General features: G+C 40.5%; 1 long non-coding RNA gene across 1 annotated transcript in view; it reads right to left on the bottom strand.

The window, feature by feature from the left end:
• Positions 1–857: 857 nt before the first annotated feature.
• LOC144334279 (uncharacterized) overlaps positions 858–13,961 on the bottom strand; it is a 71,928-nt gene continuing 58,824 nt past the window's right edge. The window contains exon 3 of the long non-coding RNA XR_013403970.1: positions 858–6,877. This is a non-coding gene — a long non-coding RNA (uncharacterized LOC144334279). The remainder of the gene's footprint in view (positions 6,878–13,961) is intronic.

Genomic DNA, 13,961 nt, shown 5'->3' with positions numbered 1-13,961 from the left:
TCTCCACCTCTATAATTTTGTCAGTTTGAAGATGTTTTAAAATGGAATGTTACAGTATCTAACCTTCTGAGTTAGTTTTTTCATTTAGCATAATGCCTTCAAAATCCATGCAAGTTTTGTAGGTATAGATACACTCCATGGTTGTATAGTTTATTGTTGATTTTTTAAATTGCTGAGTGTTCCATTGTATGTATGTACTATGTTTTATTTCACTATGCACAAGTAAAAGAACATTTTGCTTGTTTCCAGGTTAGCTAGCATAAATAGAGCAGCTATAAACATATGTATATGTACTTTTTTCTAAAATCATGAACCATTTCCATATGGCACTTTAATAGTTTCACGAGGAGAATATTTACAAAGATGGACAGGGTTAAGGGAAAGAGACGATGCATAGGGCGGGACCCTAAGTAGCAATAGTGGAACACTGTTTCCTCTCCTAGACTTAAAGGGACAGGGAAGCAGCAGTTACCATTAGGATCACAGCCATAGCTATGCTGTAGAGGCAGGAGAGGATGAGCGGGCAGGTGGTGAAGCTCTGCATCACCAACACACAGCCACACAGGCAGAGGGCCAGGATGTGAAAATTCCAAATCACTCCCCTCCTGCCTTCTGGTCTCCTCCTGGTGTCTCTCATTGTTTCTGTGGAACCAGAAACCGAAAGGAAAATGATCCCACTGATGAGGTATGCAGAAGCCACCCTCTTGGAATGTCAAATAGGGTAGAGAAGAAGAAAAGCAAACCCTCATGGCAAATAGGACTATCCCTCCCAGCTTCATATATCCTCCCACTTCCTGGGGCTTTTTCTCTTTAAATGTCACTGAATCATGTCTCATCTCATCTGTATCAGAGTTTTTTTTTTTTTTTTTTTTTTTTTATGTTTGGACAGTCTGTCTCTAGTGTCAATTTTATGAAGAATGATCTGCATTCACCAAGAATGCCTAGAAAATGCAATGAAATTTTAAAAAGAGAAAACATATTCCTTATTGTTAGAATATAAACTTAGCTACTCTAACAGAGCACAAAGTAGAAATATCTTAAATAAGAAAGTACAGTTGTCCTTCTATGTCAGTAGGTTCTGAATCCAGATTCAACAAACCACAGACAGAACATATTCCAAAAAAAGAAAGGAGAGAGGAGTTGCGTAGGTACTGAAAAGATTCAAACTTTTCTTTTGTCATTATTTCCTAAAGAATACAGTATATCATCTACTTACATAAATTTGCATTTCATTAGGTATTATAAGTAATCTAGAAATGATTTAAAGTATAAAGGAGAATGTTCTATGCAAATACTATGCCATTTTACACGAGGAAGTTAAGCTTGGGCAGATTTTAGTGTATGCAGGAGCTCTATGACCAATCCTCCGTGGATACCCAGGAATGACTGTATCTAAGACCTGAGCTGGAAGCTCCAAGGCATCAGACTTCAAAACTTTCTGCTGCCCAATGTCTAGAGAGGTGCGCTCATCCTTGTGGTCCTACATGATTCCCAGACGCAGCATTCCAGCCTGATGGAGAAGGAAGAGGGGAAGGAAAGGCTGTGCTTCTTCTATTGATCCCATGAGCCAGGACTTGCTTACATCACATCTGCTCACTTCCCATTGACCAGAACCTGGTCATACGATGTCATCGAGCATCCAGGAAAACTGGGATGTGGGTCCTTGTGCTGATTTTCAACTCTCAGAATTGTTATGTGACTGAGGAGGAAAATGAAGATTGGGGAAATCTAGCAGTTTCTTCAGCCCCTGATTGTCTCTGATTCTGTGCTCACATCAAGATTTCTCAGGAGCTCCTCAGAAGTAATAACTGATGGGGTAAACAGCAGTAGAGAAGTCTCATGCAGGTCTCCAGGGACGACGGGCTTGTATTGGGTCTGTTCCTCATGGTGTGATCTCAGGAAGATCCTTTGATCTTTAAACCTCGGCTGCTTCTTATCTTATATGAGGATATTACAATAGATGGTCTTTGAGGAACACATGCTAAATGCTGGCGATACTACAGTGAACCAGAACAGGCATGACTTAGTGCTTAGGGCTTCAGGTTTCATGAGGAAGAGAAATATATCATACCCCAAAAATAGATGGACGACCTTTAAGTACCCTGAGTGTGGATAACAGAGGCTCTGGTTTTCCTCCCATTTCCTAGACAACAAAGGCTGTGGCAGCTTGTCTCTTTAAGAGAGCTCATGATGGATGCACTCACTTCTGATGCTCCTCTGAGCTCCCATAGGAGGGTGTGTCTTCTTTCCACTCTCAGGCCTCCTGCCCCTGTGCATCCTTGGGATTCCAGAGCAAAGGTGGCCTTTGTGATGCAGAAAAGTGCTCCTTGATTTCTTTCTAATTGACTTTCACTCACCTCTATTTGGTTCCCTATTTGATTTGCTTCTCATTCTCTCTCTATCTGAAGTTTTTTAGGTTAGGGTTTTTTTCTCACCCCACAATTTTGACTGCCAACTTGGATTAAATTTGAGAGTGACTCCTCTGCTTTTTTCCTCTATCATGTATAACTGACTCACAGTGGTGCTGGGTCCAAAGGGCTGGTGAAAAGGGTAGACCACTGTGTAATGCCCAGGAAAAATACTCACCATTTTCGTGCTCCCATGCTGTGCAATATGGGAATAATACTAATTCCTACCCTCTAGGTTCTTGAGAGAATTAAAAGAGAGAATACCTAATAAACTCTCAATCAGCTCCTGCTCTTAACCAAGATATGAGCTAGTCCTCTTTCACCAGTTGAAATCTACATGAACATCTCTCTTTACACTCCAAGCCCTGGACTCCACTTATTTCCCCTCATGGACTCCTCTCAAACAAATGTTTCCATCAACCAAGAAACTACCAAAGATCTCCTGGGAGACAGAATTGAGTAGGTTTGCATTGTGTACACCAGCAGAACACTTAGAAGTTCCCCATAGATATTTCCACACTTCAATTACCTCCTTTAGTGGCTCTCAGACCTCAGCCGCACTTACTCTCTCCTCTCTCATACTGCTGAGCAAGTCAGCTCACACACACACCCCCACCTCCAACACTGTGTACAAAAATGCTTCTAGGTGCTCAGCAAAGCCACACTGAGTCCTTATTTCAAAGGTACATCAGTGGTCAACTTCAGGTATTTAGGCATACACCAGTAATTTCTTTTAACACAGACAGAGCTGCCCACAAATAAAATTCTGATGAATGAAATTTTCTTCATCTCATTATATGTGTGTGTTCGAATGCCTTTAATTGTGTTTTCATTTTATTTTACATTTAATCCAAAGCTATCACTACCATGAGAGGCTCTTCATTCATGCATTCATTCACTGGATGGATATTTCTGCATAACACAGAGTGTTGCACATGGAGCTAGGCACTGGGGATATAAAAAATGCTCCTTTTATTCACTTTAAAAAGTGCCATGAAGGACACACTGAGCCATTTCTAGCCCAACAGGCCCAGACAATTTCTAGCCCTTGTCTTCCTAGGACAAGTGTGACCTTGCCCTAGCAAGATGTCACATCTTCCTATGATCAATGAGGGATGGTCTTCATTTTCATCCATGGATGACCACTCTTAGTCATGAGGGTGTCACAACCACCTTTTTGTCCATGTATCTGAATTCCTGCACCAGAGACAGAATTTCAGGTCCAGGACAGAGTAATGCTTGGGTCCACAATGCTGGCTGGTTGAGTGGGGGTGTTTCAATCATAATGTTATTCTCATGTCAGTAGAGAACTTGTGTTGCAGTAGAAAGAGCCCAGGCTTCAGAGTTAGCAAAAATTGGATTTGAAACTGGATTTGTGGAATACCCACCTTTTGATAGGTGACTTATTCTCTACAAGCTTCTGTTTCTCTCCTCTGTAAAATGGGGACAGCAATTCACACACAGCAGAGCGGTAGTGAGAATCAGAGATGATGTAGCTGGTGATCGCATCTGGTTCGTGTTCCTAGGAGCACCAGAGGAGGGTTTCTGAGCATGGATCCAACCATCTCACCCTGGGGTACGGAACTTGCACCAATCCATGAGACAGAGGAGACCCATACTCAATGTTGTGGCCTGGAAGTCCTGGTCCTCGCAGTGCTGATCTTCATTGCTGAGCTGGTCGGGCTGGCAGGAAATGCAGTTGTGCTCTGGCTCCTGGGCTTCCACATGCAGTGTAACACCTTCTCCCTCTACATCCACAACCTGGCCAGGGCTGACTTCCTCTTCTTCCAGATTTTAGAAATCATGAAGTTCTACAATAACTTCTTCCACCCCATCCTCATCTATTTCCCTATGTTCCTCAACACTACGCCCACACTTGCCTCTGTTACAGGCATGAGCATGCTGAGTGCAATCAGCACTGAGTGCTGCCTGTCTATCCTGTGGCCCATCTGGTACCATGTCATCGCCCGAGACACCTGTCATGTGTGCCCTGTTCTGGGTCCTGTCCCTGATGCTGAGCATATTAAAGGGGATATTCTGTAGCTTTCTGATGAACTTTCATGACTATCATTGTTGTCCCATGTTAAAGTTCATCACAGTTGCAGGGGTGATTTTTTTTATGTGTGGTTCTCTGTGGGCCAGCCTGGCCCTACTGGTCAGGATCCTCTATGGCTCCCAGCAGATGCCGCTGACCAGGCTGTACATGACCATCCTGCTCACAGTACTGGTCTTCCTCCTCTGCGGCCTGCCCTTTAGCATTCAGTGGTTCCTATTATACTGGATCCAGAAGGATTTTCATGACTTTCCCTGTCTTGTTCTTCTAGTTTCTGATGTCCTGTCCTCTCTTAACAGCAGTGCCAATCCATCATTTACTTCTTCATGGGATCCTTTAGGCAGCGTCAAAATTAGTAGAACCTAAAGCTGGTTCTCCAGAGGGCTCTGCAGGACACACCTGAGGTGGATGAAGTTGGAGGGCAGCTTCCCGAGGAAACCCTGGAGCTGTCGGGAAGCAGATTGGGGCAACGAGGAAGAGCCTCTGCCCTGTCAGTCAGATGGGACTTGAGAGCAACACTGCCCTGCCATCCTTGACAATTATAAGCGTTTTTATCATCCTTGTGCCTCTGAAATGCCCCAGTGATTCCCCAGTATCTTCAAATAGCTTTTAATCTCACATTTCTAGTTTTACTCAGAGAAACCAGTAGTTTGAAGGTACAATGTTTAGATTCCTCTTCATATTACCAATAAATTTCTCCTATTTTCTTCCATTGAATTTTTTCCTACTGAAAACTTTTTTTTGCAATTTTCATTAAAATGGAAAGAATTCCAGTCCAAAACTGAAAAATTCTGCTTTCTAATTGTTTCCTATGTGACAGTATCAAAAAGGAAGATTCCTTATTTGTCTCTCAGACTATGTTCCCTTCTATAATTGGAGGCATTGCTGCAGGTAGGAAGCTCAATTCTGGATAAGTAAGCTCTGGTGCCTCTAAATTTTATTGAATTCGCAGATATAAGGGAAAATAATATCCTTAGAAATAGATTCTCTGTATTAATAAAAACAGTCTCAGAAATTGGTTTTATGAAAAGTCCTGTGCTGTGATTTGTGCACGGCATGGTGACCTGTTTCCCTTGGTTTCCAGTAAAGATCACCATGGCCCCTTCCTCTCAAGAACTACTAAGTGGTTATTTAGCTCTTCCTTGACCAAGGAATCCATGTAAAGTCTATAAATATGCCACACCAGTTCTAATTTGGCCATTTGCAACCTCAGTATTGGTTTCAAAGTGGAAATTATCTTGAAAACATTGATTATTCGCTTATAGATTCCTTCTGTTGTAGGAGAATCTTAGATACTTCCAATTTTGTACCAATTGTTCTGGCTGTAACTTTTAGTTAGTTTTATGGCCAGTCACCATTAGAAGCAAGACTGAAAACATCTGACCTTTCCTTAATAATGTCAATTACAGTATCTGGATAATAGCTTAGCTTGGCTACAGAATTCTAATACATGCTGCAATCTAGATGAACCTTGAGAACATTGTGCTAAGCGAAATAAGCCAGATGCAAAAGAACAATATTGTTAAGTTCAAATTTTTCAGATATCCAAGCTAGGAAAACTGGTAAACATAGAAAATAGATTAGGAGGAACCAAATGGCAGAGGATGGGGAGAATGTGTAGTTATTATTTAACGAGCACAAAATTTCTGTTTGGGATAACAAAAATTTCTTAAAAGAGAGAGTAGTAATAGTTTCATCTCATTGTCAATATACTTAATGTCACTGAGTTTTACTCTAAATATGATTAAATTAGTAAAATTTATGTTATGGAAATTTTACCACAGTTTAATATATTTAATTATGAAAACTTAGAATCAGTGCAAAATTCAGGATTATTCTGTCCCAGTGGTCACCCCATTCACAGATAACTCAAGCAGACAGAAGAAACCATTAAGAGAATTCACTACAACATCACAGTGGGCTCTCTGTTGCTCACAGGCAGCGAGACTGCCCCTCAGATTGGCCCTCACAGAAGAGAGCTGACAAATGACATTTGAGTACTCAGCAGACAATACAAAGTATCTGTGAAAGCAATAAGAAGTCTATAGTTTTCCATTTTTCAAAAATATATATATTTATTGATGGCTCCTGTAACACTGTTCAGCACATAGAACTCATACCTCCTCAATCCAGTTCCATTGCTCTTCCAGGCCCAGCACTTTGCTGATTCTGTATTCTATATGTCCTCCCTTAATTTGCAAATAGTGTATTAGGACTTGGCTGTATGTGAGGGTGTAAGGAGGCTGGAAGACAGTGCTTGCAGCCAGTGTTCCAGGCATGGGTTTTTTATGTGATGTCATCAGTTCAGACTGGAGGTTATTAGGAGAGTCCACCCTGAGAGTCTCTGATATCATCAATTGTACAGCTTCAGCTAACAATTTTGTCCATAGGGAGGAGCTCCGGAGAGAAATTTCACCTGGCAATTGAACAAAAGACTGTTGTTGTTCACCTGGGCAACTGGTTATTTTGATGTCGGTGATACTCGTTTTTGTTTTACTGCAAGAAAACTTTAAGCTCCTGAAGCTTATGTTCAGCCCCCGAAGGCCATTCTGGACTCACTTGGCCCCACACATTGCTCTGTTATAGCACTTAGAAGAGGGTACTTGAATAATTTGTCTTCATGTCTTGCTTTTCAACCACACTGTAAGGTCTTTAAGAGCAGAAAACAGTTCCTTGAATTTGTAGTGCCACAGACTAGATGTGGAATTTACAAGATGCTCAGCAACTATTTTTCTCAAGCAGCTCCCACCTAAAAATCACAGGGTTGTCCAGCATCTTGCAAAGCCTGGCTCAGTCACCAGGTCTCACTGGAGCTCCTACAGGCACCTCCCACTCAAGAGAACAGAGCATCCTCTGCAGTTGGTTATCCTGAGAATAGCTCTGCCCTTTCGTTGCAGGTCTGCTTACTGCCTCTGGGGAGAAGAAAGTGGGGAAAGGGAATGCAGGAGTCTGCGCACAAGCTACCTTCTTTCCAAGGCCAATGATATAATTTCCTCTCAATTACATGTCAAGGAAGAGCATGCAGGACATCCAAGAGTTTTCTCCAGGAAGAAAGAAATGATATGAAAGTCCCTAATGGCACTTTTGGGGAGCTGTCATTCATGAATATTTTTATGCATGAATTCAACAAGCATTCAAACCTAATTCGTTAGGCACTGTGCTAGTTCTACATACATTTAAACACCCTTCAAATACATCTCTGGATAACAGACTCTATTTGTATAGCCAATACTATTCAGTACATCTAGAAAATACATTGATTGCTGCTGAGTAAGGGCTGAGCCTTCATGGCCATTCACTGATGCTCTAGTACACCTGGGCTCAAAAGCACCAAGTCATCAGATTCACAAGAACCAGTTGGATCTGTTTTCTGTCCTGCATATGGCAATTAGACTTGCCAACATAATTACCTAATTTATGAATATATGACATATCGATGAAATACAAGTTAAAAGAAGAATCATGGTTTCAATAAAAACTAATGTGAATGCTTAAAGGAACAGAAAAGCAAGTCCCAAAGTTACTGTTAGTGCATTAGGTGTAAGCCTCCCTACTAAACAAGACTAAACAAAGATGATCACCACTGAAATATGTTCTCAGACAGAATGCCATACATCCAACGTTAAGATCTACACTTAAGCAAATCCAAACTGGAAATCAGACAGTGATTGATAGTTATGTGTTCTGTAAAACAGACAGAGCAGAATTCTATTTGCTGAATCCTCCACAATGGAAAGTCCTTCAGACTAGTTATTTCATAGTGAATGAATTCTAGATAAAAATGAAATATTCAGGTGGGGGGCTAGGGGAGGGATAGCATTAGATGACGGGTTGATGGGTGCAGCAAACCACTATGGCATGTGTATACCTATGTAACAAACCTGCACATTCTGCACAAGTATCCCAGAACTTAAAGTATAACTTAAAAATTTTTTTAAATGAAAATACATCCAAAGCAAAAAAAATTAAATATTCATTTTACAAATGTATCCTTTTTTATAATTGATTATTACCAGACATTTTCAATTAACCTATCCACCTACAGTCTTCAATGTATCATTAAGTGGACTTTTCATACCAATATCTCTTACTCATTCTTCTGTTCACTATATAAATATGTACTGAGCATCTTCTATTTTCTAGCTTGCATTCCAGACACAGGGGAGTCAAAAACAACATACCCACCATCACATTTGGATTAGAGAAGCATGCTTTTGACCACCTAGAAAGTATGAAAGCATCCCCCCCACCCCCATTAAGAGATGAGACTCCCATGGGGGATGGGCTAATTACAAGATGAGCTGATTGGTTTTGGGTTGTGCTGCAATGAAACACGTAGTAGAAACATTGCACTCTCTTCTCCAGTAACATTTCCCTCTTTCTGGGAGGATCCAGGATCCAGGATCCAGTATAAAAATGTGACCCTTAATTTGGAGGATCTGTTTTGGCCTTCCAGCTATGCCTGCTTATTAGGCCCTGGAAACTGCAAGCTTTCCTGGCCCTGCTTCTCTGAGGGCTCCACTCTGAAGCCAGTAATCTGATTAAGAAACTTAAAAACTGGCAAATGAAAACTCTTACAACTACTGAATCTTCTTCTGTCTGTATGTGAATTTATATGTGTTTCTGTGATGGTTATATGTGAAACAGCTCTGATTAATTGGATTAAAAATAAGCAATTACTTGACAAAGGGAAAAATGGCAGATAAGAGGCAGGACTAATACTCATCTCCCACTCAAGTAGACAGAATGTGTGTGGAGACTCACATCACGAACTCTGCTCCAAGAATCAACACAGGAACATACCAAAGAAAAAAAAAAAGAATTCACAGACCCTTTGAAAGAAGCGGTTTGCCACTGCAAACTCTGTGAGACATCCAAAAAACTGTGTGAGAGGGGGAAAGTCCACCTCTGAATGTGCATCCTCACTAGGGAATTTGAAAATCCAGATCACGGGAGAAGGATTTAACCTTACCTAGAGCTGAAAGGTAAGATTTAGAATTCAGAAAGTAGACCAAAATATAAAAGTAGAAGAAGCGGTGAAAAGAGCTTTGTAGGCACGTCCGGTCCCCAGGGAAGCCATTTCTGACCTTATCTCACAGCGGTCCTTGGGGAGAACTACCAGTGGTATTGGGGAAGGACCACAGGGAGAAGGAAACTTCTAGTTACTTTGTAATAAATTCAACTGAGTGTGAATTTTTCTGTGCAGGATCCAGGGGTGGGAAGCAAATGGGAAGTGCAGATATGAACACAGAAGCCACAGCAGGTGGAGAGGGGTGAAGCCTGAAAGTCCTGCTTTCTCAGTGGGGAGGCTGTAGCCTGGGACAATATCTCAACTCTGCTCACCAGCTGCTTGGATAAAAAGTCAGTGCTATTGGTGAGGCACAGTGAATGTCAGACTGGCCTTGATGGCTGTATAGAAACTGGGTGAGGCCTGTCACTGCCAGTTTTCCTGCATATCCCTGGAAAAAACTTGTATGATACAGCGTAGGCAACAATAATCCCCTTTTGAATATAACTCCATTGGCCTGAGAACCACCCCCTATTCTTCACAGTGGCTGCAGCAAGCCCTATCCAAGGAGAGCCTGAGCTCAGACGCACCTAACCCTGCCCCCACCTGATGGTCTTTCTCTACCTACCCTGGTAGCCAAAGACAAAAGACACAAACTCGTGGGAGCTCTATGTCCCCACTGATCACATGAGAAACCTGAATATTTATCCAAACAACCTTAGGGCAATTTCGTATCCCCACTATCCTATCACACCTGATGCTCTCTTAAAAGTGATGCTTCCTGGCTGGTAGCCAACCAACTGAAGCCATTACAGCAACTCATAAAAGAAAAACCCTGCTCCAAGAGAGGAGAAAACAACAGCTAATTCCACCACCTGCAACATCCTGGATACCAGAGGTTCTGAGTCTGCCCACATGAGAACTTCACTGCTAGCACAACCAGCATTCCAGAAAACCAGCACACTAAACAAAACTATGACAAGGACTCCCACAGAGTTCGCTTCACTCCCCTGCCACCTCCACCAGAGCAGGTGCTAGTATCCATGGTTGAGAGACCTGAAGACAGATCACATCACAGGACTCTTTGTAGACACTCCCCAGTACTAGCCCAGAGCCCGGTAGTTAAACCCAGAAGAACAATAACAATCACTGCAGTCTGCCTCTCAGGAAGCCCCATCCCTAGGGGAAAGGATAGAGCACCACCACATCAAGGGAGCATGCCATGGGACAAAAGAATCTGAAGAGCAGACCTTGAGCCCCAGATCTTTCCAAATGAGGAGGAACCAGAAAAACATTTCTGGTAATATGACAAAACAAGGTTATACAGCTCTCCTAAAAGATCACACTAGCTCACCAGCAGTGAATCCAAACCAAGAGAAAATCTCTGAAATACCAGCAACAGAATTCAGAAAGTCAATTATTAAGCTACTCAACAAGGCACCAGAGAAAGGTGAAAACCAAATTAAAGAAATTTCTAAAATAATATTGAGTATGGACCAAAAAAAAAAAAATCCAAAGAAATAAACATGATAAATAAAAAACAATATAAGCTTCTGGAAATAAAGGACACATTTAGAGAAATGCAAAACACACTGGAAAGTTTTAACAATAAAATTGAACAATAAGAAAAAAGTACTTCAGAGTTCGAAGACAAGGCTTTTGAATTAACCCAATCCAATAACGACAAAGAAAAAGAATTTTTAAAAAATGAACAAAGCCTCCAAGAAGTTTGGAATTATGTTAAATGACCAAAGCTAAAAACAATTGGTGTTCCCAAGAAAGAAGAGAAATCTAAAAGTTTGGAAAATTTATCTGAGGGAATAATCAAGGAAAATGTCCCTGGCCTGGCTAGAGATCTAGACATCCAAATACAAGAAGTTCAAAGAACACCCGTGAAATTCATCGCAAAAAGATCATCACCTAGGCACATAGTCTTCAGGTTATCAAAAGTCAAGATGAAGGAAAGAACCTTAAGAGTTTTGAGGTAAAAGAGTCAGGTAACCAATAAATGAAAACGTATCAAATTAACAGCAGATTTCTCAGCAGAAACCTTACAAGCTAGAAAGGATTGGAGCCCTATTTTTAGCCTCCTTAAACAAAACAATTACGAGGCAGGAATATTGTATCCAATGAAACTAAGCTTCATAAATGAAGAAAAGATATAGTCTTTCAGACAAATAAATGCTGACAGATTGTGCCACTACCAAACCAGCACTACAAGAACTGCTGAAAAGAGCTCTAAATCTTCAAATAAAACATTGTAGTGCACCAAAATAGAACCTCCTTAGAGATTAAATCTCACAGGAACTATAAAATGATAACACAATGAAAAAAATAAGGCATGCAGGCAACAACTAGCATGATGAATAGAATAGCACCTCACATCTCAATACTAACACTGAATGTAAATGACTTCAATGCTCCATTTAAAAGGTACGGAATGGCAGAATGGATAAGAATTCATCAACCAACTATCTGCTGTCTTCAAGAAACTTACCTAACACATAAAACTCACAGAAACCTACAGTAGAGCAGTGGAATAAGATAGTCCACTCAAAGGGACACTATAAGTGAGCAGGAGGAGCTATTCTTACATCAGGCAAAACAGACTTTAAAGCAACAACAGTTAGAAAAGACAAAGAGAGATATTACATAATGATAAAAGGTCTATTCCAACAGGAAAATATCACAATCCAAAATATATATGCACCTAACACTGGAACTCCCAAGTTTATAAAACAGTTACCACTAGACTTAAGAAATGAGTTAGATGGTAACACAATAATAGTGCGGAACCTCAATAGTGCTCCACTGACAGCACTAGACAGGTCATCAAGACAGAAAGTCAACAAAAAAACCAATGGATTTAAACTATACCCTAGGCCTGGCATGGTGGCTCATGCCTATAATCCCAGCATTTTGGGAGGCTGGGGCGGGTGGATTGCATGAGCTCAGGAGTTTGCGACCAGCCTGGGCAACATGATGAAACCCTGTCTCTACTAAAATACAAAAAATTAGCCAGGCGTGGTAGCATGCACTTGTAGTCCCAGCTACTTGGGAGGCTCATGCAGGAGAACTGCTTGAACCCAGTAGGTGGAGGTTGCAGTGAGCCAAGATTGTGCCACTGCACTCTAGCCTCGGCAATAGAGTGAGACTCCGTCTCAAAAAAAACCAATAATGAATAAATAAAATAAAATAAAAAAACTATACCCTAGAACTAATGGACTTAACAATATTCACAGAAGGTTCTACCCAACAATTGCAGAATATACATTCTATTCATCAGCACATGGAACATTCTTCAAGATAGATCATATGATAGGCCACAAAACAAGTCTCAATAAATTTAAGAAAACTGAAATTATATCAAGTATCCTTTCAGAGCACAGTGGAATAAAATTGGAAATCAACTCCAAAAGGAACCTTCAAAACCACACAAAAACATGGAAATTAAATAACCTGCTCCTGAATGATCACTGGGTCAACAATGAAATCAAGATGGAAATTTAAAAATTCTATGAACTAAATGATAATAGCAACACAACCTATCAAAATCTCTAGGCTACAGCAAAAGTGGTGCTAAGAGTAAAGTTCATAGCATTAAATGCATACATCAAAATGTCTGAAACAGCACAAATAGACAATCTAAGGTCACACCTCAAGGAACTAGAGAAGCAAGAACAAACTAAACCCAAGCCAAGCAGAAGAAAAAAAATAAAAACAATCAGAGCAGAAGTAAATGAAACGAACTAATAAACAAACAAGGAAAGCAAAATGAAACAAAAAGCTGGTTCTTTGAAAACATAAACAAAATTGATATACCATTAGCGAGGTTAACCAAGGAAAGAACAGAGAAGATTCAAATAAGCTCAATTAGAAGTGAAACAGGAGATGTTACAACCAATACCACAGAAATACAAAAGATCCTTCAAGGCTACTGTGATCACCTTTACATGTGCAAACTGGAAAACCTAGATGATATGCCTAAATTCCTGGAAATATACAAACCTCCTAGATTAAACTAGGAGGAATAGAAACTCTGAACAGACCCAAAAGAAGCAGTGAGATTAAAATAAAAATTAAAAAGACATTGCCAACAAAAAAGTACTGGAGCAGACGTATTCATAGCTGAATTCTATCAGATATTCACAGAATTGGTACTACTGAAACTATTCCAAAATATAGAGAAAGAGGGAATCCTACCTAAAGCATTGTATGAAGCCAGTGTCACCTTAATACCAAAACCAGGAAAGGACGTAACAAAAAAAGGAACTACAGACCAGTATCCTTGATGAATATAGATGCAAAGATCCCCAACAAAATACTAGCTAACCCAATCCAACAGCATATCAAGAAGATAATCCACCATTGTCAAGTGTGTTACATACCAGGTATGCAGGGATAGGTTAACATACACAAGGCAATAAATGTGATACATCACATAAACAGAATTAAAAACAAAAATCACATGATCATATCAATAGAAACTGTA

Source organism: Macaca mulatta, chromosome 14 (assembly GCF_049350105.2).
Source record: "Macaca mulatta isolate MMU2019108-1 chromosome 14, T2T-MMU8v2.0, whole genome shotgun sequence".
In the NCBI taxonomy this organism is placed as follows: Eukaryota; Metazoa; Chordata; class Mammalia; order Primates; family Cercopithecidae; genus Macaca; species Macaca mulatta.
This window is presented reverse-complemented; position numbering and strand designations above follow the sequence as displayed.